The sequence below is a fragment of the Curcuma longa genome, chromosome 11 (genome assembly GCF_044706935.1).
Source record: "Curcuma longa cultivar G26 ecotype Majalengka, Jawa Barat chromosome 11, ITB_CL_G26_1.1, whole genome shotgun sequence".
NCBI classification, from domain to species: domain Eukaryota; kingdom Viridiplantae; phylum Streptophyta; class Magnoliopsida; order Zingiberales; family Zingiberaceae; genus Curcuma; species Curcuma longa.
In genome coordinates, this window is record NC_133871.1 from 2,984,558 (window position 1) to 3,009,182 (window position 24,625).

The following is a 24,625-nucleotide window of genomic DNA, read 5'->3' on the forward strand; positions in this document are numbered from 1 at the left end:
TAGCTAGACACAACATGCGTTGTACTCGACATAACCAATCAAAGGTTAGGTTATTTTGGCTTGGGCGAACCTATCTGCCATAACCCAAGTTTGTTCGTGTTGAACATGATGCATGTTAAGACTAGTTAGATCTTGACATTAGACTCAAAGCATGATAAAGTATATATGCTTGAATGATCCAGTAGGACCAATTAATTTGAGTATGATCGATGTATCATAACCCACCTCCACCTCAAATATTATCAGTAAAAGCATGTAGAATTGTATTAATATTTTTCAAAAGAAAATATATAGATAGATAGATAAATCCAAAGAAAGGTTAGGAACAAAAATTAAGATGTAATATTTATAATTATCATGAATGTATTAATTAAAAGCATTATACTATACTAAAACTAATATGTAATTATATAAATATTAACATTTTAATTACTTTCATTCTATCACTTTTCTAATTTTGAATTTTTACTTTTGAATCTAATTAATCATTTAGGACAACACATGTATAGTGATATATTACAAGATTAATGATGATGCGAAGACTTTGATGCTATATAAATAAAATGTGAAAAAAATGAATGACATTGTGACACACAATGAGAGGATACAATGCATGGTTATCCTTATCCAAACTTTAACATGTGTTTGTGTCTATTCTTGTGTGAAACTTCATTATTAATTAGATATTTGATTATAATCTTCATGTGCTGAAAACTTCAGCATACAAGTGGAATCTGTCATCTTAATTATTTCAGATGGTCGACTCTATGATCATCTGTAAGAAGGTAAATTGGAAAATTATAATTGACTACTACAGGGAAGAGCATTTCTTCGACTTCATCGAGATTCAACCCTTGTACTATAATAAATTTGTCCGGCAGTAATCAACATGCCCAAGAGCATGGGCATGAAAACAAAACTCCTTATTGTTGGCTTCCTTCTTCATTCTCTTCCTAGACGTTGGCCTGATTGACGACGCAATGACTCACCTGGTGCACCTTTTTTTCATCATGATTAATAAAGAAAAATAATTTTTTTTTTTATCAATGACTCACCTGATTGACGTTGGCCCTAAACAAGAAGCCCATGAAGGAAGAATAATTAATGGGAACAAGTTGGTGGAGATAAAAAAAATAATTAACTTCGTCTCTTTTGGTTATTTTGATAGATGGAGGTGGGTCCCGGATATAGCTGAGTTAGTTATGAAGCAGCAAAATTGTAGAAGAGGACAAGGGTTCGAATCCTGGCGAAGCCAGGTAATACCGTCCTGCGTCATAACCAACTACAGTTTCTCGATTTACCTTCTCACATGGTCGTGGGACCAACCGTGTGGAACCGCTAAGGTGACGGATTCCACAAAGAAAAAGATAGATAGAGGTGGAATTATAGCAATCAATCAAACAAACTTATTTAAGTTGTCGCTTCTTAGTCCTTAGGCTGTGCTCGGCATTGACACAGCTCGAAGATTTCTCTCCTTGCTCGTGACAATATTCATGACTGTGTCATAATCACAAATAATACCTTTAAGAGTGCAAAAGACAGCCGGCCCCTATGCATAGTGCAACAGTAAGGCGTCTAGTGGATTCCCAAAGAACTACAATTCGATTCCCAACTGGACATGCATGAGATCTTAGAGTCATACGCAACTCTACAGTGGCGCAAAAAGACCATGGAGGTTGGTTAGTGGTGCATTATTGTGAACACTTCCAGATTTACTGAGTGGTAGAAGAAGGTCAAAAATGTCAACATAATATCCAGCTAAAAATAATGATTAGCTAGACTCGTGATGATCAACTCATGTTGATAAATAAAAGAATACACCAAAATAAAAAGTAACAATTCTTGCAAAAAAAAATTACAATAGAATAGAATAACTATACCCTAAAAGAAACGATATGCAATATTATTACCGAGCATTTATGAGAAAGATCGTACCATAATATTATCTAAAAGATTGTCATTTTGAAGTCAAGGAAAATGAGGGAGTAAGCATGTTAGCGCAAAGTGATGTAAAAATAAAAGTGCACGAAATCAATATAACTACAAGATTAAAGCTCTTTTATGACACATATAATTAATGTTCTTATAGTATACTTTTAATAACATTAAAATTTTAATAACATGATTAATAGACGTCCTATAAATTGATGTCGTCTTAAGTTTTCCTGACATTCTTGAGATTTTATAATATCATTATAAAATATCAATGTCGAAGTATTCAATTATTAGAGATACAATGACAGTATGAAATATTAATATCGAGAAAGAATCATGTTTTAAGGACATTTATGTATGCTTTTTTTAATTGTGTGTGCGTGCATGTAATCCTTCTTGAATGAAACAATGGGTTGAATATTTAGATTTATCAAGAAAGCAAACTTCCTAATTGAAATTTAACACAACATAAGTCTGATTACCCCTTTAATTTTCTTTGGTTATAATAATCCCGAACTAGTGGACCCTTCCAGAAATGGCAACCCCATTGAGAAAGTACGAGTCAATGTCTCCATACCTGATTTGAAGGTGAATAACTTCTTGTTTAAATGTGTGACTTGTATTCCCTCTGCTTGTGGATCTTTTGGTACATTTCGCTCATCTCATTTGTTTTTTCTTCCCCTCAAAAAATGTGGAGAGTGTCAGTTATATAGATTAAGTAAAAGATGGAGCCTAAATTGTTTGATTTAATGTCTGCATCTCTAAGCCAGGCAGATGCTCCAGTTCTTGAACAGTGGCCTTAAGATGTAAAAGCAGATGTACATATGGTCTACTCCCATTTCACAGAGAATTAAAGCACTACAAGAAAACTATGATTTAATGATCAAATTAATGATCGAAATAAAATTCAATCGTTAAATAATAACCGAATAATATTTTTGTTTACAATTTAGCAATTGGTATGTTTATCGGTCACTAATATAATGATCGAAAATAATTCGATCATTAATTTGTGACTGAAATTATAATCAATAGTAAATTAATGAAGTAATTTATTTCAATCGTTAAATTAGAGACCAAATATAATTTTCAATCATAATTTAATGATGAAATTAATTTCATCGCTAAATTAACGATCGATTATAAAATCCATCATTAAATTAGCGATCGACTTTAAAATGATCATTAATTAACGATCGATCGTTAATTAATTATCAATTTTAAAGTTGGTAGCTAATTAATGATCGAAATTTTATTAGATTGTTATATGAGAGACTGATTATAAAATATATCGCTAAATTAGTGACCCATTTTAAAATTGGTCGCTAATTAATGATTGAAAATTTAGGTTATTAATTAGCGGCTGATTATAAAAATCAGTTGCTAATTAACAACCAAATAAATTTTCAACCTTAAATTCACCTTATATATGTTCTCAAATTCTTTTGCTTCTCCATAATCTTTCGCGCTGCTTCACTCCTTCCTCTCCCCCAATCTCTCATCTCTCGTCGGCATGGACACCATCCTTCGCTCGCTCAAGTTCTCCCCTGATCTCTTCTCTCTCGTCTGTCTCTCTCATCAATGTTAGCAAAGATAGAGGCAATCTCGCCGCGAGGCCGCGTAAGTAGTTATCATATTGGAAGTATTTGCACATTTCATATAATTTAGATGTAATGCATGTTCAGAATTTTGTTCGATAATATTTGTAATACTGTGATGTAGACCCGACCACGGGCCGGGTCCAAACCGGACCCGGCCCGGGTCAACGGGCCCGGTTAACCGTTGACCCGGTTAGCCGGGCCAAACCGTAACCGGCTCGGCAGGATGCCGGGCCGGTTAAGGTTCAACCCATTTGGAACCGACAAATCGCCGGTTAACCGGCAGGTTGAACCGCCGGTTTGGTTTTTTTAATTTTATAATTTTTAAATACATTTTTATATAAAATATATTTATTTAATTCAATTATAATTTAATTTGGCATTGTTTGGAGACATTCTAAAACACAAACACATATACTTACCACTGTTCTACAACACTTTTTGTTATAGGATTAATATAATTATATATATACTATATTTATATTTATTTAATTCATTTTTAATTAGCCATTGATGGGGAACCATTCTCACCGGTCAAAGACGTAGACACTCACCATTTACCCCTAATGACTTTTATACATAATTTTAATACGATATTATATATAATATAGTTCCATTTACCCCCAATGACTTTTATACATAATTTCAATACGATATTATATATAATATAGTTATATATTTATTTCAATATATATTATAATACGCGATTGGTGGCGATCGAACCCGAGAGTTCTGTATGAAAAATGGATACAGAGACCACTATACTTCTCTGACGTGAGAGAAAGGAATATGCACCACTAAACTACATCAATTTTTCTCTCTTTTTCAATATTTCTTTTATATACATTTTAAATTTTTAATATAATAATCTCGAACCGTGGCGAACCGTCATGAACCGTGAACCGAACCGTGAACCGGCGGTTCCGAACCATGAACCGTAACTGTCTTGAGCGGTTAAGGTTAAGGGTCGACCTGCCATGAACCGTCGAACCGGCGGTTCCGAACCGTCAAACCGACGGTTCTGAACCGTGGTCGGGTCTAGTGTGGTGAATGCTCTAGGAAAAACTAAAGACGCAATAAAAATCACTTGAGAAATAAAAAAAAAGCTAGTAGATCTGAGTTGCATCAAAATGAAAACAAGCAATAAATTTTTAAAATCTTGCTATATATTGGGCAACGAAAGTAATAATACACTATGTAGTTATTTGAAAGAAATCAAATTTTATGATGGGTATGTCTCGAATATAATTAGATGAGTGGATATGACTAAATTAAAAATATTTAAAATGAAGAATCATAATTATATCACATATTCCAATATTATGATTCATGTTCATATATGCAAAGACATATTCGAATAGCCTTTTATAATATACTTTCTAATAATGTTTAACAAACACTTATAGAATTGAGTTTATTCTTTAGAGATTTGACATCAAGAGTTATTATAACGGCTGAAATGCTTCGGCTAGAAACAGACATACCACTTATACTCGATAGAATAAAAACAATCAATAAATTTTCAAAGGTTTGTCATATATTGGAAAAGAAAGTAAGAATACATTATGTAGTTGTTTGAAAGAAATTAAATTTTATGATGGGTATGTCTCAAATATGACTCTATGCGTGGATATGGACAAATTAAAAATATTTGGAACGAAGAGTCATGATTGTTACATATTCCAATACTATGATGCATGTTCATGCTAAGACATATTCCAATAGCCTTTCATGATATACTTTCTAATAATATTTGACAAGCACTTACCGAATTGAGTTTAATCTTTAGAGATTTGACATCAAAAGTTATTATAACAGTTGAAATGTTTTGGCTAGAAATAGACATATCACTTATACTCGATAAACTTGAATGCATATTTCCACCTAGCATTTTTGATTCAATGAAACATCAACCAATTCATTTATCTTATGTAGTACGACTAGCTGGTCCCATGCAATACAGATGGATGTATAGATTTGAATATTTTTTGAAGAGATTAAAGAATAATATTCATAACAAAGCAAAAGTTAAAAGAATAATACGTAATACTTATTTGGTTGAAGAAACATCTTCTTTTTGTGCTATAATGTGAAAAATAGACATCGTAAATATTTTAAAATTATGATGATATTCAACCGATAGACTTAGAGATGCTTTCTATTGTCAAGGTTTCTAGTAGGCTAATTGGTGCATTGGTTTGTAGATAGTTAAATAAAAAAGAATATCATACAGCAAGAATTAACATATATATTATTGAACTGTGACAAGGTCAAACTTTACATAAATTGAGTTAACTTATATATTCAACATTTATCGCCTTATTTTTGTATGTTATACCATACTTGTTAAAATTTGCTTCCTTGATCGTTTATATCAACAAGAACTATAACTACAAAATCCATCAATCATTGCAAGTGAGGTGGAAAAAAATATAGATGAAATTTACATTGTGGTTTGCAATTTACGTAAGTTAGAGACTTAATTTTTTCTTCAAGTGTATTATGTAATAGACAATTTACAACTTTTCTAGGTGAAGAACCTAAAATCAAATGGGCAGATCAAATGATAAAGGATCTTGCAGTAGGATTTATTCGTAACATATGAGTCTACTCTAGTTACTATGTTAATGGTTTCAAATTTCAAGTGATACATTAGACACTAATAATTTAGATATTTTCGTAAAAGGATCTAGCAACAATACTAATACTAAATTTGATTGCTGTAGTAGACTTATGAAATCTTTGAGATGAAATATCCTATTTTATTCATAAAAATGTGTGTATTATTCAAATATTTATAATATGATCTGACTCAAAAAATAAGTATGAGAGTACATTCGAACTACAATTTAGTTAAAATTTGATGTGTGTGAATTGATTGCTCACTCCTATTTAGGACGACATGTATAACTCTAAAACACATTTTGAATAAGATATTTAATTAATTATCATTATTGCAAAAGGTTCAATTTGTTGCATTATTCATGTTTGTTTTCTCGTGTCATCACATCATTTCTTACTATATAAACATACAACACCACTATGCAACTTATTCCTCTCATTTACATCATCCTCATCCCCATTCCCATGAAGCTTCATCAATTGTTAATAGATCAACTCCCTTCTTCTTCCACCTCCCTCTCATCTCCACCTCCCGCCTCCACCGCCACTGCCACCTCCACCGCGCCGTCATTCCTCTCCAGACACCGCTATGTATTGGTCATATATATATCAACAGTGTTACATGAGATTATAATTAAGTAGTGTTTCATCCATTACCAACCAATATACTTTCTATTTAAGTATACCTGCAATATACTTTCCATTTTTATTGACTTCCTTTCACTTTAGTTGCATGCTTGTGTTCTTTCCATTCTTGTCGTTTCCAAAACAAAGAGAAAAACTTTCTTTGGATACGATCTTTTGTTTTCTTTCACAGAAAAAGAAAATTTTTTATTATTAAAAATGAGCAAAAATACATTTTGTTTAAAGAAATATTTTTATCATTTTAATTTTCATTGCACATAAAAGTGAATCACTACAAAAAAAAAAATTTATAAATTTGGGATGAATATTAGATACAAAAAAATATTCGTCGCAAATTAGCAATAAATTTTGCGACGAAATATATTTTCATCATAAATTTTGATAAATTTTGCAACGAAAATAAATTTATTACAGAATTACCGACATATTAAATTCATCGCATATTTCATTGTAAAAAATATTTTTATTGCCAAATATCGACGAAAAGATAATTCGGCGATAGATGAATTATTCATCGCGAATGCGCGACAAATATTAATTTATCGCATTGAAATTTACGATAAAAATGTATTCATCACCAATTTGGTGATGAAATTAAGGTTTAGTCACCAAATTTGCGACGAATTTAGCGACGAAAATGGTTTCATCACCAAATTTAGGACATAACCCTAAATCTCGATCCCTCATTTCTTTCTCTCCCATTTGCGCAAGCTCTCCGGATTTCTACACGCTGCCGTCGCTGTCGTTGCATCTCTGCTACCGATGCTGGATCTCTACAATGAGCGAAAGTCGTCGTCGCCTTAGGTATTCTCCCTCTCCTCTCCCTCTCGCATCACTGCTGTTGAGGTCTCTCCCCCTTCCTTGCACGGCGTTGGCAGCCAATTGCGAGCTAGGTGCCAAGGGTTGACCCCTGTTATCAAGGGGCCACAGGCCATAGCTCGATGGTCGTTGGCCGAGGCTCGACGTCCACTGGCCGGGGCTCGATTGCCGTAGGCCGCGGACTGCAAGTCATAATCTGGCGGGTGCTGGCCAGGGGCGACTGCCCGCGGTCAGTGTTTGCCGCTGGCCGGGCACGGGCGGAGCCACGTACAACGCTACCCGAGCTATAGCCCGGGTAGCTTCCATGAAAAATCTTAAATTTACAGTAGATTTTTGTTTTTTAAAAAAAAAAACTAAGGAGCAGCCCGGGTGGTCTCGTCGGAACAGTCTACAGTCTGGAGATCAGCCCGGGTAAATTACCCGGGCTGGCTCCGCCATTGTGGCCGGGGGCCGTAGCCCGGCAGTCGCTGGCCAGGGGTGGCCACCCACGGTCGGTGTTCGTCGCTGGCCGCAGGTTGTAGCCCAACAGTCGCTAGCCAGGGGCAGCCACCCACGGTCAGTGGTCACCGGTGGCTGTGGTTGGTGATCACCACTGCCTGTTGACCGCGGTTGGTGGTCGCCACTGGCTACAGTCGATGGTCGTCATGGTCGGTGGTCGCTGGGCCGGTTGGTGGTCATTGGCCACAAGCTCGGCTGGTTGACTGATTGCGAGCTTGTCTGTTTGCGTGCTCATTCCTCGCCGTGAGCTTTGCTAGCTCCAAACTAATTAAGCCATGACTAGTGTTAAGACTTCTATTTTTTAGGATATTAATTTAGTTTGTATTTGTTTGTGCACATTCTATTTAATTATTGATTTTGTAATGTTGTTTGTGCACATCTATAATTTGTGTGGACTTAAAATAATTGGAGAGATATTTGTCTCTGTTCACCGACTTTAGGTATATTTACAATTATAGTTATTTTTTAATAGTGAAAAGTATTTAGCTATAATAGTGATTATTTGAATGTTAGTTTTTGTTATTCCAATTTAGTAGGAATTAGTTAGATTAAAATAAAAAATATTAATAATTTATTTTAATATATGGTAATGTAATATATGTGTAAATTTTATTTTAATATGTAAATTTAATTTTAATCTTCAAATATGCAAATTAGTTTTAATAAGTAGATTTATAAAACTCTTAGTTCAATTTGATGTTTATATACTTACTATTTTAAAGTCATATATTTTAACCACACTATCTTTTTTCCTATAGATTATTAGAGGTGACCTCTGGTGTGTTGATTGACATACTTTTTAAAGAGTTTTTACATATGATAAGTTTTTCATATTTCTCATTATGTAAATAATTTTTATTTATTTTATCCTAATATTTTTTTGAAAGTCTTGACATGGTTATCGACGCAGTAGTCATGGGCAGTCTGTACCTAGCTATTCCCCCTCCTTCAGTTGTAGGATCTTCCCATACACATGACTCGCTAGGATTTTTTTCATTCCCCACTATCGATGGAAGGTCCTTCAACAAGACAATCAACAACCATGATAACTGACAGTCAAGAGTTTAAATCCACTCTCAGAGATTCGTAAGTACTTTAAAATAATTAATTTTGTCAACTATCATAATTATTTAATATCATTTATTTCATACTTTATTATAGATTTATCAATTATATGCATGTTATTCATGATATTAATCGAATTATGAATAACCATTGTCGAGAGATTCGATGACTTATATAAGTTTAAGGTAACCTATCCATTTTATTTTATATATGAAATTAATGTTGAATATATAATCAATTATTTATTTTTCATTTCAACAGATATTCACTTGGGACCCTAATGAAGAATTGAAAATTAAGAAATTTTTTTTAAAAAAAAAATATGGTGATCACATCCAGCATGTATTTAATCATGCAAAGATGAGGAGAAAAAAGTCACTATGCATCACCGAGAAAAATTGAGTCAGAATATCCAATTTTGGGGAAATTGAGGAGAGCAGAAAGAGGAGTCAACAGAATAAACTCAATCAAGCTTATAATTCTGAAGACTTTTTTGCGACATATGCAGACGACTCAATTAAAATTGATGAGCATACATGTAGATTGATAATTTTTTTCAAACACTTAATTTAATTTATTTCAAATTATTTTACTATTTCTAATCATGATTTTTTAGGCCAAGGAAATGGGGCGGGAGCCAATATTTATAAATACTTTCACTCGCACATTTCAAAAAAAGGATAAGACTTGGAGTGGGGACAGAGTTAAAGCAATTAAGGTTTAGATTACAATAGAACTTATATTCTATTAGTAGATGTTATTAGTTGTGTATATGCTCTATCTTTATATGTGTTTCTAAAATATTATTATTTTAATTTTTCTTATGATGCAAATATAATGAACTCTATTTAGCATAGTGAAATTTAAGTGCTAGTGATGAAAATGATGGATTTGAGTCGTTTCTTGGGAATGATCTGATTTTATGGTTGGGGGCAAATGGGGGATTCAAAAGGGGGAAGAATATTGGGTATATATATAGTCGTCAATTGAGGTTAGACCCGTCGGGTTAGCCCACCTCATCAAGTAATTTAGGAGGGTTGGATTGATATTTTATCAACCTATTTTAAGATGGGTTCATATGAGTTGACCCGCCTAGACCCGTGACCTATGTGGGTTAGCTCGCGGCGGACTTGGATTGGCCCGCGGGTTGAGAAAGTTTATTTATTTATTTTAAATTTTAAAATTAAAGTAGAAAATTCAATGAATTAGTGGATTTGATCCATCTAAATTACAATTCAAGTTTGAAAATTATAATTTAAACATAAAATTTTTAACTTAATTAATTAAAATTATAATCTAAACTTAAAATTATTAATATTTTTTTATTTTTTGACAGGCCCATGGGTTGGCCCGCCTAATTCGCAGCCCGCGTTGAGTTAGATTGGGTTGGAGATTTCCTAACCCGCCAAATTGGTGGGTCGGCCCACCCAACCCCATCATATAATGGGGTTTTAGTGGGTTTGCCCACCCCGCCATGGGTTGGCCCGTTTGACAGCTCTAATTGGGTATGAGTTATTTAAGCAGAACCCATAGAGTTGTCAATATATCTTCTATCATCCCTCCAGTCGTACCGACACAAATACATAATTTGACTTAAGAGGTTAGCCATTTAAAGGGCATAATAATACAAAGGGGTCAAGAAATGACGCAAATGGATCAGGAAATTAATAAGTTGCATCGACAATAAAATTTGATCATACAACACTTCAGTTAAATTTTGCTTCTTGTGATGATGGTGACAGCGATGATGATGGTGGTGGTTTTTCATAAATTTTTTTCTGTATGAATGTTTTTTTCTTAGAATTAGTATTATTAACATTTGTTATTTTATTAAGTTTGTAAATCCTTCATTTACACATTTTTTATTAATACTATTAAATTTTTTATAACAGGATTGATGAGGTCATATCAAAAGAAATAAATCTTTACATATTAAGTTTATAGACTTTTATTTCAGAATGATACTTTTTTCTCTTTATTTTCTTGTGCCGGACGAGAAGACATATGGAAGAATAAGGAAGTAGTATCTCCCGAGGAAAAAGACGACGATGATGATTTTGTATCTTTCTCTCGTCTTGAAACTTCTTGATATGAATTTTCTCATTTGGATGATCTTGGTGACTTATTGATATATATCTTATCATTTGAATTTTGTATCATGACTTGAAAGCATGTTGATATGGATTTTGTGACTCGAAGGAATACTTGATATATGAATTTTGTATCATGACTTTAATTTTGTATGAATAAGTTATTTGTATAGTTGATATGGATTTTGTATGAACAGATTGTTTGTATGGATTTTGTGTGAATAGATTATTTGTATAGTTGATATGTATAGAGTTGTATGAACATGTTGTTTGTAAAATATGGATCGATCCGATCGGATCATTGATTGTATATACGAGAAAATGCACAAATTAGTAGAATGGATGGGAAAAATTATGTTTTGTGACGAAATCACTTTCGTCGCAAATATATCATAAATTACTATTTTTGACGACGTCAAATTCGTTGCCGATTGTCAACAAAATCCATTTTCATCGTTAAATATTATGATGAAATTTTAAATTTTTATTATATAACTTGACGACGACTTAATAGCAATGAGAATTTATTCATCGTAATTTTCGTCGTAAATTTTTTTTCGATGAATTTATTTATAAGATTAAATTGTGATTTTTTTTAATGAATTTTTAAGTCTAATTTAGAAAGAAAAACATTTTTCCTTATTTTTTTTTCATAAAATGTTTTATGACACTCGGTGAATATGTATGTTAAAATATTTTCTTTATTTCACTTGATTATGTCTTTTAGGAAGTCAACCTCATGGACCCCAAGCCCACCATGAGCGTGTATGCGGGTACTCAAAAGGTTATCGTAATTAATATTATACGTAGGGCTTCAAGTGGAGTGCTAATGTCAATTCCACAATTTGTTTAATCCTCTTTCTCTCTCTTTTTTTTTTTAGACTATATCTTATGAAAATTTTCTGCCAAGTTGATATTATAATTAAAATGATGTGTATTAGTTTAGATTAAGTTAGAATGGAGCATTAATATTGCATACCCATATGACAAAGTATGATAACTTAATGATGTGTTGAATAGATAACAATGGTTGTCATATAACGTAGACATTCGATTCACATAAATAATTTACATCACAAGGGATCGATCTAATATTATTATCATTCAACCGAATCCAAGATCTAGCTATAGCAGAAGATCTCAGAGCTTACAGAATAGACGTGCAAGATCTTATTCGATAATACATATCATATATAGCGAGTTGCTACTTAATTATATATAGTCTCATCATGCACTGCTCTTGAGACCCCCGGCCCTTAGATGTAAACGGTAAGAGGCTCCACGAGGGAAGGCACATAGGAAGAAGAGGCAGAGGCAGAGGCAGAGGCAGCAGGGTTGTTGCGCAGGCTGACCCAGCTTTTTTACGGGGTAAAAACAACGGATTGCAATACCACATTTCCCAGAAGAGCTTGCTATGTTACGTTTCATTCGAATGTAGCCAGAGTCTCCCCACTTTTTACCCCATGAGTTCTTCACAATCCAGTAGTCCTTGCCATTTTCAGTACCGTAGCCTACTACTGTCACAGCATGATTTAATGAAGTGTTACATCTGCCGGTGAATATTCCCTGCAAAAATTATATATATATATATATATTATGAAAGCATGTGGGAAGAGCAACATGTTTTGTGTTATGGCACCAAAATGTCTGCAGCACTTGCAGAGTATGGAGGAATAACCTTCATAGCTTAGTAAAACATCAAGTGGTTTATTAATTACATTAATTCACACCTGGATATATTTCTTAATTAAATGAACAAAAATATGTGGAAATTAAATACTCATGTGATAAATAAACTTTTGTGAGGAAATTAATTAAATACAAGATTGGATGATGCAATTACCAAAATTTAATCATCTGGATGAATCTTTCTTACCGAACGATAAAGTTGGAAAACTCTTCCAGAGGCATCGATACTAACACTAATCGGTTGATTTGCCACGGCCTTTTGGAGAGACTTCTCATCCTTGGAAGGAACTTGTTCGTACCAATCAATCGACGCAACATGAGCATTTGCCTGCGCGATAAAAACAAGATTAATAAATTAAAGCCATCCACAATCTAAACATACAGAGTCTCTAGTTGCAAATGGTTAATCAATGGATCAGATCACCTTGGTGGTATTGCAAGTCCCATTTCGACCTGTGTAGGGGTACTGCTTCTCACTGGTGACGCCGCCATTGTCAATGATGTACTTCATCGCAACATATGCCCGTCCACCTTTGCAGCCGTGGTTTTTGGTACTGCAGTCCACTAATTGCTGTTCTGACAGCGAAATCAGTTTGCCGGTGACGATTTGGTTAATACCTTCGACGGCGGCAATTGCAGCGAACGCCCAATGTTGGATTAAACCAAATCCCAAGAAGCAAATTACAAGTTGAATGTCTCTTCTCTTCTACAAGAAGCCAAATTCAATTTTACCCCAAGCACCTCTTCATAGATTCATGTACCTCTTCATGAATTCATGCATTAATGCTTTGTTGTTTTCATATCATCCAAAACCCTATAAATATGGATGAGATGTGAGAGTTGTGAGAAGTGTGAGAGTTGTAGCAACAAGAAGTCCAATACAAGAAAATTCTATTTGCTTCATTAGTCTTCTCCTTTGTCCTCAAATTTCTTAGTCCCTACTTCTTCTTCTCCTTCAATCTGGTATCAGAGCCATGGCCAACAATCTTGTTTCTCTTGTACCTCGATTCAATGGTGAAAAGTTTGATTATTGGAGCACCCTCATGAAGTTATGTCTTGAATCACAAGACTTATGGTGTGTTATTGAAGAAGGAGTACCAGCGGAGGAAGATCAATTAACCGAGGCACAAAGAAATATTTTGAAGACCAAGAAGCAAAAGGATAGAAAAGCTCTTTTTCAAATTTATCAAGCCCTTGAAATTTCAGTTTATGAAAGGATCTCAAAAGCACCAAGTGCTCAAAGAGCATGGGAGATTCTACAAACAACTTATTCCGGTCAAGACCAAGTGAAAAAGGTACGCTTACAATCTCTACGAGCAGATTTTGAAAAATTAGAGATGAAAGACAGTGAAAAAGTTTCAGAGTACTTCACACGAACCACTTCTATTGTGAATCAAATGGCATCAAATGGAGAAATCATGGAGACCCAAAGGGTGGTGGAGAAAATCCTACGAAGCTTATCAACCAAATTTGATCATGTGGTAGTTGCTATTGAAGAATCACAAGATCTTTCACAAATGTCCTTGGAAAGTTTGCAAGGAAGATTGGAAGCTCATGAGGTTAGAATTCTTCAACGAAGTCCTCTTATTTCTCCTTCAAATCAAGCGTTGAAATCCCAGTTCACATCCACGGGAGGCCGTGGTTCATATCGTGGACGTGGAAGAGGTCGAAATCAAAGAAGAGGTGGAAGATTCTCTTACCAGCAATCACGAGAAAATGGGAATGAAGAATCTCAAAAGGAGGAGAAACAATTTTCTTACAATTTTCAAAGAGGAAGAGGACGTGGCAATTACAAAGGTACAAAACCTTACATTGAATGTCATTATTGTCATAAGCCAGGACATAGAATAAATGATTGTTGGGAGAAATATCCAGAGAAAAAACGTGAAGCTGGTTTAGTACACGAAAATGAACCTCAAAATTCTGAAACTTTATTGATTGCTAGTGATGGAAATATTGAAAATATTTGGTACTTGGATAGCGGTGCAAGTCGGCATATGACTGGTAATAAAAGTTTATTTTCAACCCTAGTAGAAGCTAACCATGGGCAGGTAACTATTGGAGATGCTAAGTCCTACAAAATTGAAGGAGTAGGAGAAATCTCTTTCAGAACAAAGTCTGGAAAAATTGACAAAATGTCTGAGGTATTTTATGTTCCTGGTTTACAGAGTAATCTACTCAGCGTTGGTCATTTATTGAGAAAGGGTTTTGATATTCATTTTGCTGATAAGTATTGCACCATGAAGAAGAAAAATCAATATGTGGCAAAGATCAGTTTGGGCTCAAATAATTTATTTCCTCTCAAACTTGATATTATAAATGCTGCTTGTTATCTTACTGCTAATGAAGAAATTTCCAAGTTGTGGCATGACAGATTTGGGCACCTAAATTTTCAGAGCTTGAAGGAGTTAGCAAGCAAAAATATTGTTCATGGACTTCCTAAAATTGATGGCATAAGTGAAGTCTGTGAAACATGTCAACTTGGAAAGCAACATCGAGAGGCATTCCCATCTAAATCTAAGTGGGAATCACATTCACCATTGGAACTTGTGCATACAGATCTTTGCGGGCCCATGCGTGTACCATCTCTTGGAGGTAATTTATACTTCATATTATTTGTTGATGATTACACCAGGAAAATTTGGATATATTTTGTCAAACAAAAGTCAGAAGCTCTCTCTTGCTTTAAAGTCTTCAAAAGTCAAGTGGAAAAATTTTTTGGCTATCAAATAAAGAATCTGAGAAGTGATCGAGGAGGTGAATTTCTATCTTCTTTATTTGAAGAATTTTGTCAAAACCATGGAATTAGACATGAATTGACAGCTCGGTATACGCCGCAACAAAATGGTGTCGCGGAAAGAAAAAATAGGACAATCATGGACATGGTCAGATGCATGTTGAAGAAGAAAAATTTACCAGCTGAATTCTGGGCTGAAGCAACTTCTTGTGCCGTCTACCTAATCAACAGATCACCGACAAAAAGGTTACAAAATTCTACTCCAAATGAGGCATGGTATGGAAAGAAACCAAATGTTACTCATTTAAAAACTTTTGGTTGTCTTGCATATTCACATATTCCTGATGCTTTAAGAAGTAAACTTGATGACAAGTCTGAAAAGTGCATTTTTATTGGATACAGCGAAAGAAGCAAAGCTTACAAGCTTTACAATCCAAAAACAAAAAAAATTGTGATTAGCAGGGACGTCCGCTTTGACGAAAAAGCTTCTTATATTTTTTCAGATTTGGCAGGTTCATCAAGTTGGGAAATTCTTGAATTTGAAGATGATTCTTCACCATTGCAACCTGATATTCCAGAAAGAAATATGTCTCCATCACCATCGCAAAGAAGAACAAGAAGTTTGCGAGATATCTATGATGCAACTGAAGAGGTAAATGTGACAGATCAAGTCTTTTTTGCATTCTTTGCAGGAGAAGATCAAATCACATTTGAAGAAGCATCAAAAGAAAAGAAATGGGTTCATGCTATGAATGAAGAAATAAGCTCCATCGAGAAAAATGGTACATGGGAGCTTACTACTTTGCCACCAAACAAATCTCCGATTGGTGTGAAATGGATCTTCAAGACTAAAACCAACCCAGATGGCTCCATCAATAAATACAAAGCAAGATTGGTTGCAAAGGGATACAAACAGAAAGAAGGTGAAGACTTCAATGAGGTATTTGCTCCTGTTTCTAGACTCGATACAGTTCGATTAATTATTGCACTTGCTGCTCAAAATGGTTGGAAATTATTGCAAATGGATGTCAAATCGGCTTTCTTAAATGGTTTTCTTGAAGAAGAAATTTATCTTGAACAACCGCAAGGTTTTGTGATAAGAGGAGAAGAAGATAAAGTATATAAGCTCAGAAAGGCATTATATGGGTTGAAGCAATCGCCTCGTGCATGGTATGGTCGAATTAATGATTATTTTATCAAATATGGTTTTGAAAGATGTCCTTTTGAGCATACTCTTTATATCAAAAACTCTGAAGGTGATATTATGCTTGTGAGTCTCTATGTGGATGACCTTATTTTTACTGGAAATAATCTAAGGATATTGACAGATTTTAAGAACTCTATGATGAGTGAGTTCGAAATGACAGATTTGGGTGAGCTGCATCATTTTCTGGGCATTAATGTCCAACAATCAGGAGAAGGAATTTTTATCTCTCAAGAACACTATGCAGCTCAAATTCTTAAGAGGTTCAAGATGGAAAATGCAAATCCAGTATCAACTCCGTGCATCATGGGTTTGAAGCTAAGTAAGATTGGTGAAGGAAAGATGGTGAATCCAACTATATTTCGAAGCCTAGTTGGGAACTTGATGTATCTCACTGCCACTAGACCCGACATTATGTATACAGTAAGTTTGATTAGCAGGTTTATGGAGAAACCTTATTCAAATCATTGGGAAGCGGCAAAAAGGGTTCTTCGATATGTTAAAGGAACTATTAATTATGGCATCTTCTATAAATCCCATGTTCCTATCAAACTTGTTGGCTATACAGATAGTGATCTTGGAGGAAGTATTGATGATTCTCGAAGTACTTCTGGTTATATTTTCAACCTTGGCAGTGGAGCGATCTCTTGGTGTTCAAAGAAGCAACCAATTGTAGCACTCTCAACTACCGAAGCTGAATACATAGCAGCTTCTTCAGCAGGGTGTCAAACTTTATGGTTACGGGGAATTCTTGAAAGTCTCAAATGCAAGCAACATGATCCAACAATATTATATTGTGATAACCGTTCTACAATTTCTGTATCAAAGGATCCAGTATTGCATGGAAGAACGAAGCACATTCGTCTGCGATTTCATTTCCTAAGAGAACTTGTTAATGAAGGTGAAATCTACCTAGAGCATTGTCCTACCAATGAACAACTTGCTGATATTTTTACAAAGCCGCTTGGAAGATCTACATTTTCAAAGAATCTTGAAGCTCTAGGAGTAAGAAGCACATTTGGTTTACGGGAGGCATTGTTGGATTAAACCAAATCCCAAGAAGCAAATTACAAGTTGAATGTCTCTTCTCTTCTACAAGAAGCCAAATTCAATTTTACCCCAAGCACCTCTTCATAGATTCATGTACCTCTTCATGAATTCATGCATTAATGCTTTGTTGTTTTCATATCATCCAAAACCCTATAAATATGGATGAGATGTGAGAGTTGTAAGAAGTGTGAGAGTTGTAGCAACAACAAGTCCAATACAAAAAATTCTATTTGCTTCATTAGTCTTCTCCTTTGTCCTCAAATTTCTTAGTCCCTACTTTTCCTCCTTCATTCGACGGCGCCCTTCTTCCTCCAATCTATAGAACCAGGCAGATCGTCCCCTTCTCTCATCCGATACCGGCTGCTGATCTTCTCGGAGTTGGATATCGTGGAGAAGTCCACGAGGAACCTGGCCCGGTACTCCTCGTTGGTGAGGTCGGCGAATCGGTTCATCCCCAGGCGGTAAGCGTGCTCCCCGCGGTCGGCCGCTGCATTGTGCTCGTCCACGAAGCGGAGGTTGTCTTTGAAGACCTCGAGCCGGTATTCGTCCAGGTCTTGGTCGTTTTCGGCGGGGCGATGCATGGCCCTCCAGCCCAGGTAGAGCATTCTCACCTCCTCCTCGCTGCGGACGGGGACGGCCCCGCCTTGCTTGGAGAGGGTCAGGACGTCTTGATAAGGGACGGCGGAGACGGCAGCGAGGGCTAAGGAAAAGAAGAGGAGGGCAACGGCGACGGGTGAAGCCATGAACAGAAAGAGAAGAGAAAGAGAAGCTTGATGCTCTCTTGGCGATGGTAAAGCTTCCTTTATATAGAAGAGCGGATAGTGAGCATAATGGAAGATGGCCGGCTTAAATTTTATTTATTTATTTATTTTTGAAAATATTATTTATTTATTATTAATATATATTTAATTATTATTATATCTAGATGTGCAATTTGTTTATTTATGTGATAATTGACAAATTAAATGCGTTCGATTAAGGCTTAGTTAAAGGGACCAAATAATTGAGGTATTTGGTTTTCAATCACCAATCAATCGACAACTTGTTAGATCAAAATTGTCCAAACGGTGAAAACTATATATTACTTATAAGACTTAAATATTCGTTGATGTTTAATCGTTAAGAACTAATAGATAAATATGTGAAAGTGCACCTGAATATATTTTTAAAGTCATGTGATTGGTCTTCCAGATAGATACATTCTCTTGTGATTAAGAATATAATTGTAAAAGTAATATATAATTATTTATTTCACAAATAAAATCAATATTAAATCAAAGATCCAACATCTCACATCGAGAACACTATTTCACCAACACATTACCTTCATGTATTGTTAAACGTGAAAAAAATGATCTCATGTACGTAACTTACTTGAAGAAGCTAGCAGCTGCATTATTAGCTAGATAGATATCAAACTACATATATAAAATTCTCATATATATTTAAAAAAACTTTATATTATTTTTCCTTTTTCTTTAATTTCTTTCTAGACAAAATTAATTAGTCATGATTGAGGCCATGAATATTTCTTTTTCTACACAAAGAAAACAATTTTTATTTATAATTATCTTTACATATCCATCACAATTAATCTTTCCCTCGATTTGTATAAATTATATTTTTTCTCCTTAATTTCTTTGTCTCCTTCCTTGCCCATATATCTCCTTAATTTCTTTGTCTCCTTAATTATATTGAGGCCATCAATATTTCTTTTTCTACACAAAGAAAACAATTTTTATTTATAATTATCTTTATCCGATCTATCATAATTAATCTTTCCCTCGATCTGTATAAATATTTCCTCTCCTTGAACTTCTTTATCTTCTTTGTTATTTTTAGAGCGAGCTAGATGGAATGGCTACAATGAGTTAATTATGCCAATCACTACCTAGAGGTGGCAAAATAGATCAGGATCGATGCATATGAGATGACTTGGCTAGCTAGACACAACATGCGTTGTACTCAGACATAACCAATCAAAGGTTAGGTTATTTTGGCCTGGGCGAACCTATCTGCCATAACCCAAGTTTGTTCGTGTTGAGCATGATGCATGTTAAGACTAGTTAGATCTTGACATTAGACTCAAAGCATGATAAAGTATATATGCTTGAATGATCCAGTAGGACCAATTAATTTGAGTATGATCGATGTATCATAACCCACCTCCACCTCAAATATTACCAGTAAAAGCATGTAGAATTGTATTAATATTTTTCAAAAGAAAATATATAGATAGATAGATAAATCCAAAGAAAGGTTAGGAACAAAAACTAAGATGTAATATTTATATAATTATCATGAATGTATTAATTAAAAGCATTATACTATACTAAAACTAATATGTAATTATATAAATATAAACATTTTAATTACTTTCATTCTATCACTTTTCTAATTTTGAATTTTTTACTTTTGAATCTAATTAATCATTTAGGACAACACATGTATAGTGATATATTACAAGATTAATGATGATGCGAAGCTATATAAATAAAATGTGAAAAAAATGAATGCTATTGTGACACACAATGAGAGGATACAATGCATGGTTATCCTTATCCAAACTTTAACATGTGTTTGTGTCTATTCTTGTGTGAAACTTCATTATTAATTAGATATTTGATTATAATCTTCATGTGCATGAAAACTCCAGCATACAAGTGGAATCTGCCATCTTAATTATTTCATATGATCGACTCTATGATCATCTGTAAAAAGGTAAATTGAAAGTTATAATTGACCACTACAGGGGAGAGTATTTTTTCAACTTCACCGAGATTCAACCCTTATCCACTATAATAAATTTGTCCGGTAGTAATCAACTTGCCCAAAAGCATGGGCATGAAAACAAAACTCCTTATTGTTGGCTTCCTTCTTCACTCTTCCTAGACGTTGGCATGATTGACGACGTAATGATTCACCTAGTGCACCTTTTTTTTTTTATCATGATTAGTAAAGAACAAATATAATAGAATAAATTTACCTCCAAAAGAAACGGTATATATGCAATATTATTAGTGAGCATTTCTGAGAATATATGATCATACCATAATATTATCTAAAACAATATATATTAGCTATATTTTAAAGTCATGGGAAATTAAAGGACCGGAGTAAGCACATAAGAGCAAAGTGATGTAAAAAAAAAGTGTACGAAATCAATCATCGAAGACGATGTCAACATATATAATTTATAGTTTCTATTTTCATATTCTTTAACATCATTACTCCCTTCTGATTATTCTTCTTTGATTCCTTCTTTAATTAGTTTCTTCAAGTTCTCCTTTATTTTCCACTTTTACAAAGTTACAAAATTTTTGATCTTTACATAATAATATGCATAATATATTAATAGGATGAACAATCCATAATTCACTCATACAAAATACATCATATATGGAAAGGTAAACAATCTAAAATGAACTTGATATACCAACGTACGCTTCATGTATAAGTATAAAATAGAGGAAAATGATCCGCTATATCCTTGTATATTAGAGTTAAATGGCCCTAATCCACTCATAAAAAATGCATTATATATATATATATATATATATATGATGAACAATCCGAAATGCATCTCATATAATAATAGGATGAATCACGCACCTACAATCTTCTTAATAAGTATCGCATCTCATGTAATATGATTGAAGTCTAGAAATGTGTTTTAAAGTGTTGTGGTAAAGTTTTATAATATAAAAAATTAATCTATTTTACTAGTTTAATATGTTGAAAATTTGAATGGAAATAAAAAGAAGTGGATGGAAAGGATTCCTATGTGCATGGGACTTTAGTCCCATGTTGGGAAGTGAGTGGTTTGATTGTTGATTTATATTAAATCACAACCATTGGAATTGTGAACATGGGCTTGAGGAGGGGCTCTCTTTCATGGACACCCATGCAAATGATGCAAATATAGGGTTCAGATTGCTCAAGTGCGTATTGCGTAACAGATTGCTGAAGATTGTCGAACAAAAACAAACCTCCTTCTTGTTGTATTCTTCATTCTCTTCCTAGACGTTGGCCTGATTGACGATGCAATGACTCACCTGGAGGGGTGGCAATTTTCCCCACGGGTTCGGGGCCCCGCGGGGAAAACCCGAAAATGGGGATGGGTTCGGGGTTTTTTTCGGGTATGGGTTCGGGTTCGGGACGGGTATGTGAATACTATCCCCATCCCCGAACCCGCCCCGATTCTTTAAAAAACACTTGTTGTTTCGGGTCGGGGTTCGGGTTCGCGGATGGGGAATTTGTGGTCTCCAATGATCTTGAGGCTTGTTTCACAAAACACTTGTTGTTGTTTCCTGAGAGTCGGGGATGGGGGCGGGGATGGAGATTTAATCCCCGCGGGTTCGGGGATGGGGATTCCCCGAACCCACGGGTTCGGGGATGGGGTCGGGGATGGGGGCGGGGATGTAATTCGGGGGCGGGGATGGGAATGACAAACCCGCCCCCGCCCCGCCCCATTGCCACCCTTACACCTGGTGCACCTTTTTTTCATCATGATTAATAAAGAAAAAGAAATTTTATTTTATTTATCAATGACTCACCTGATTGACGTTGGCCCTAAACAGGAAGCCCATGAAGGAAGAATAATTAATGGGAACAAGTTGGTGGAGATAAAAAAAATAATTAACTTCGTCTCTTTTGGTTATTTTGATAGATGGAGGTGGGTCCCGGGTATAGCTGAGTTAGTTACGAAGCAGCAAAATTGCAGAAGAGGACAAGGGTTCAAATCCTGTCGAAGTCAGGTAATACCGTCCTGCGTCGTGACCAACTACAATTTCTCGATTTATCTCCTCAGATGGTCGTGGAGCCGCTAAGGTGACGGATTCCACCTTTTGCAGAAAAGAAAAAGATAGATAGAGGTGGAATTATAGCAATCAATCAAACAAACTTATTTAAGTTGTCGCTCCTTAGGCTGTGCTCGGCATTGACACAGCTCGAAGATTTCTCTCCTTGCTCGTGACAATATTCATGACTGTGTCATAATCACAAATAATACCTTTAAGAGTGCATAAGACAGCCCCTAGGCATAATGCAACAGTAAGGCGTCTAGTGGATTCCCAAAGAACCACAATTCGATTCCCAACTGGACATGCATGAGATCTTAGGGTCATGTGCAACTCTACAGTGGCGCAAAAAGACCATGGAGGTCGGTTAGTGGTGCATTATTGCGAACGCTTCCAGATTTACTGAGTGGGCAAACTAGAGAAAGGCCAAAAATGTCAACACAATATCCAACTAAAAAAAAATGATCTAGCTAGACTCGTGATGATCAACTCATGTTGATAAATAAAAGAATACACCAAAATAAAAAGTAACAATTCTTGCAAAAAAAAATTACAATAGAATAGAATAACTATACCCTAAAAAGAAACGATATGCAATAGTATTACCGAGCATTTATGAGAAAGATCGTACCATAATATTATCTAAAAGATTGTCATTTTGAAGTCAAGGAAAATGAGGGAGTAAGCATGTAAGCGCAAAGTGATGTAAAAATAGAAGTGCACGAAATCAATATCACTACAAGAACAAAGTTCTTTTATGACACATATAAATGTTAAAATTTTAATCATTAAAATTTTAATGACATCATTAATAAACGCCCTATAAATTGATGTCGTCTTAGGTTTTCCTAACATTCTTGAGATTTTATAATGTTATTATAAAATATCAATGTTGAAGTATTCAATTTAATTAGAGATATAATCACAGTTTGAAATATCGAGAAAGAATCATGTTTTAAGGACATTTATGTATGCTTTATTAATATTATAATAAGAATAAATTAAAATATCACCTAAACTCATTTATATAGATAATTATAAGTATTTTATATTTTTTATAAAGATAATTAAAAATTTAAAATATATAATCTAAATAAAAATTTTACACATCATCACAATTCATCCATTGCTTAAAATAGAAATAATGATTTTCAAAATATAAATTAAAATAATAATATATAATTTTTTATTCATCTATCAATTATTTAATCAATTTTATAAATATAATATTAATGATAAGTCTTTTACATCCAAAACTAATTACACACTAATAAAGTGCACTCAAAATATTAAATTTGAGAACTAATCAAGTTTCATAAATAAAAACTCAACTAATTTATTTTGAACTATTTTCAACTATCATATTATAAGCAAAATTCAAATACCTATTACCTATAAATACAACACACATATTTGTATAAATAAAATAAAATAATAAAAATATAAAATAAATAAAAATAATTTAAAAGATTGAATATCATATCAAATGATGAACATGCTATCATTCAATATCCATTATCTTTTAATGGCAAACATATTTGATATTTGTTTAAAATTATAATAATATGATAAACATAAAATATTAATAATATTTCAATAAAAGATTAAAATCATATTAGATGGTAAGACTAAACTATCATTCATTCCTTGAGTGCACTTGAACAATCATAACCACGTAATCGAAGCCTTATACTTGTCCTAAAGGGTAGAAGAGTGCAGTTTTACTTGGGAATTTAATACCTAAATTATTTACTGCTGCCGGAAATGAAATGACATATTAAGTAAATTGTAATTGTTAGACCAACAAGGAATTCACTCAATAACTACAGATTGCCATTGATGTCACATTACCTTGTCAAAATGTTAAGAACACG

The 24,625-nt window shown here is 34.1% G+C and overlaps 1 pseudogene; it reads right to left on the reverse strand.

The window, feature by feature from the left end:
- Positions 1-12,474: 12,474 nt before the first annotated feature.
- Positions 12,475-18,695, reverse strand: LOC141841545 (zingipain-1-like; annotated as a pseudogene).
- Positions 18,696-24,625: the final 5,930 nt, after the last annotated feature.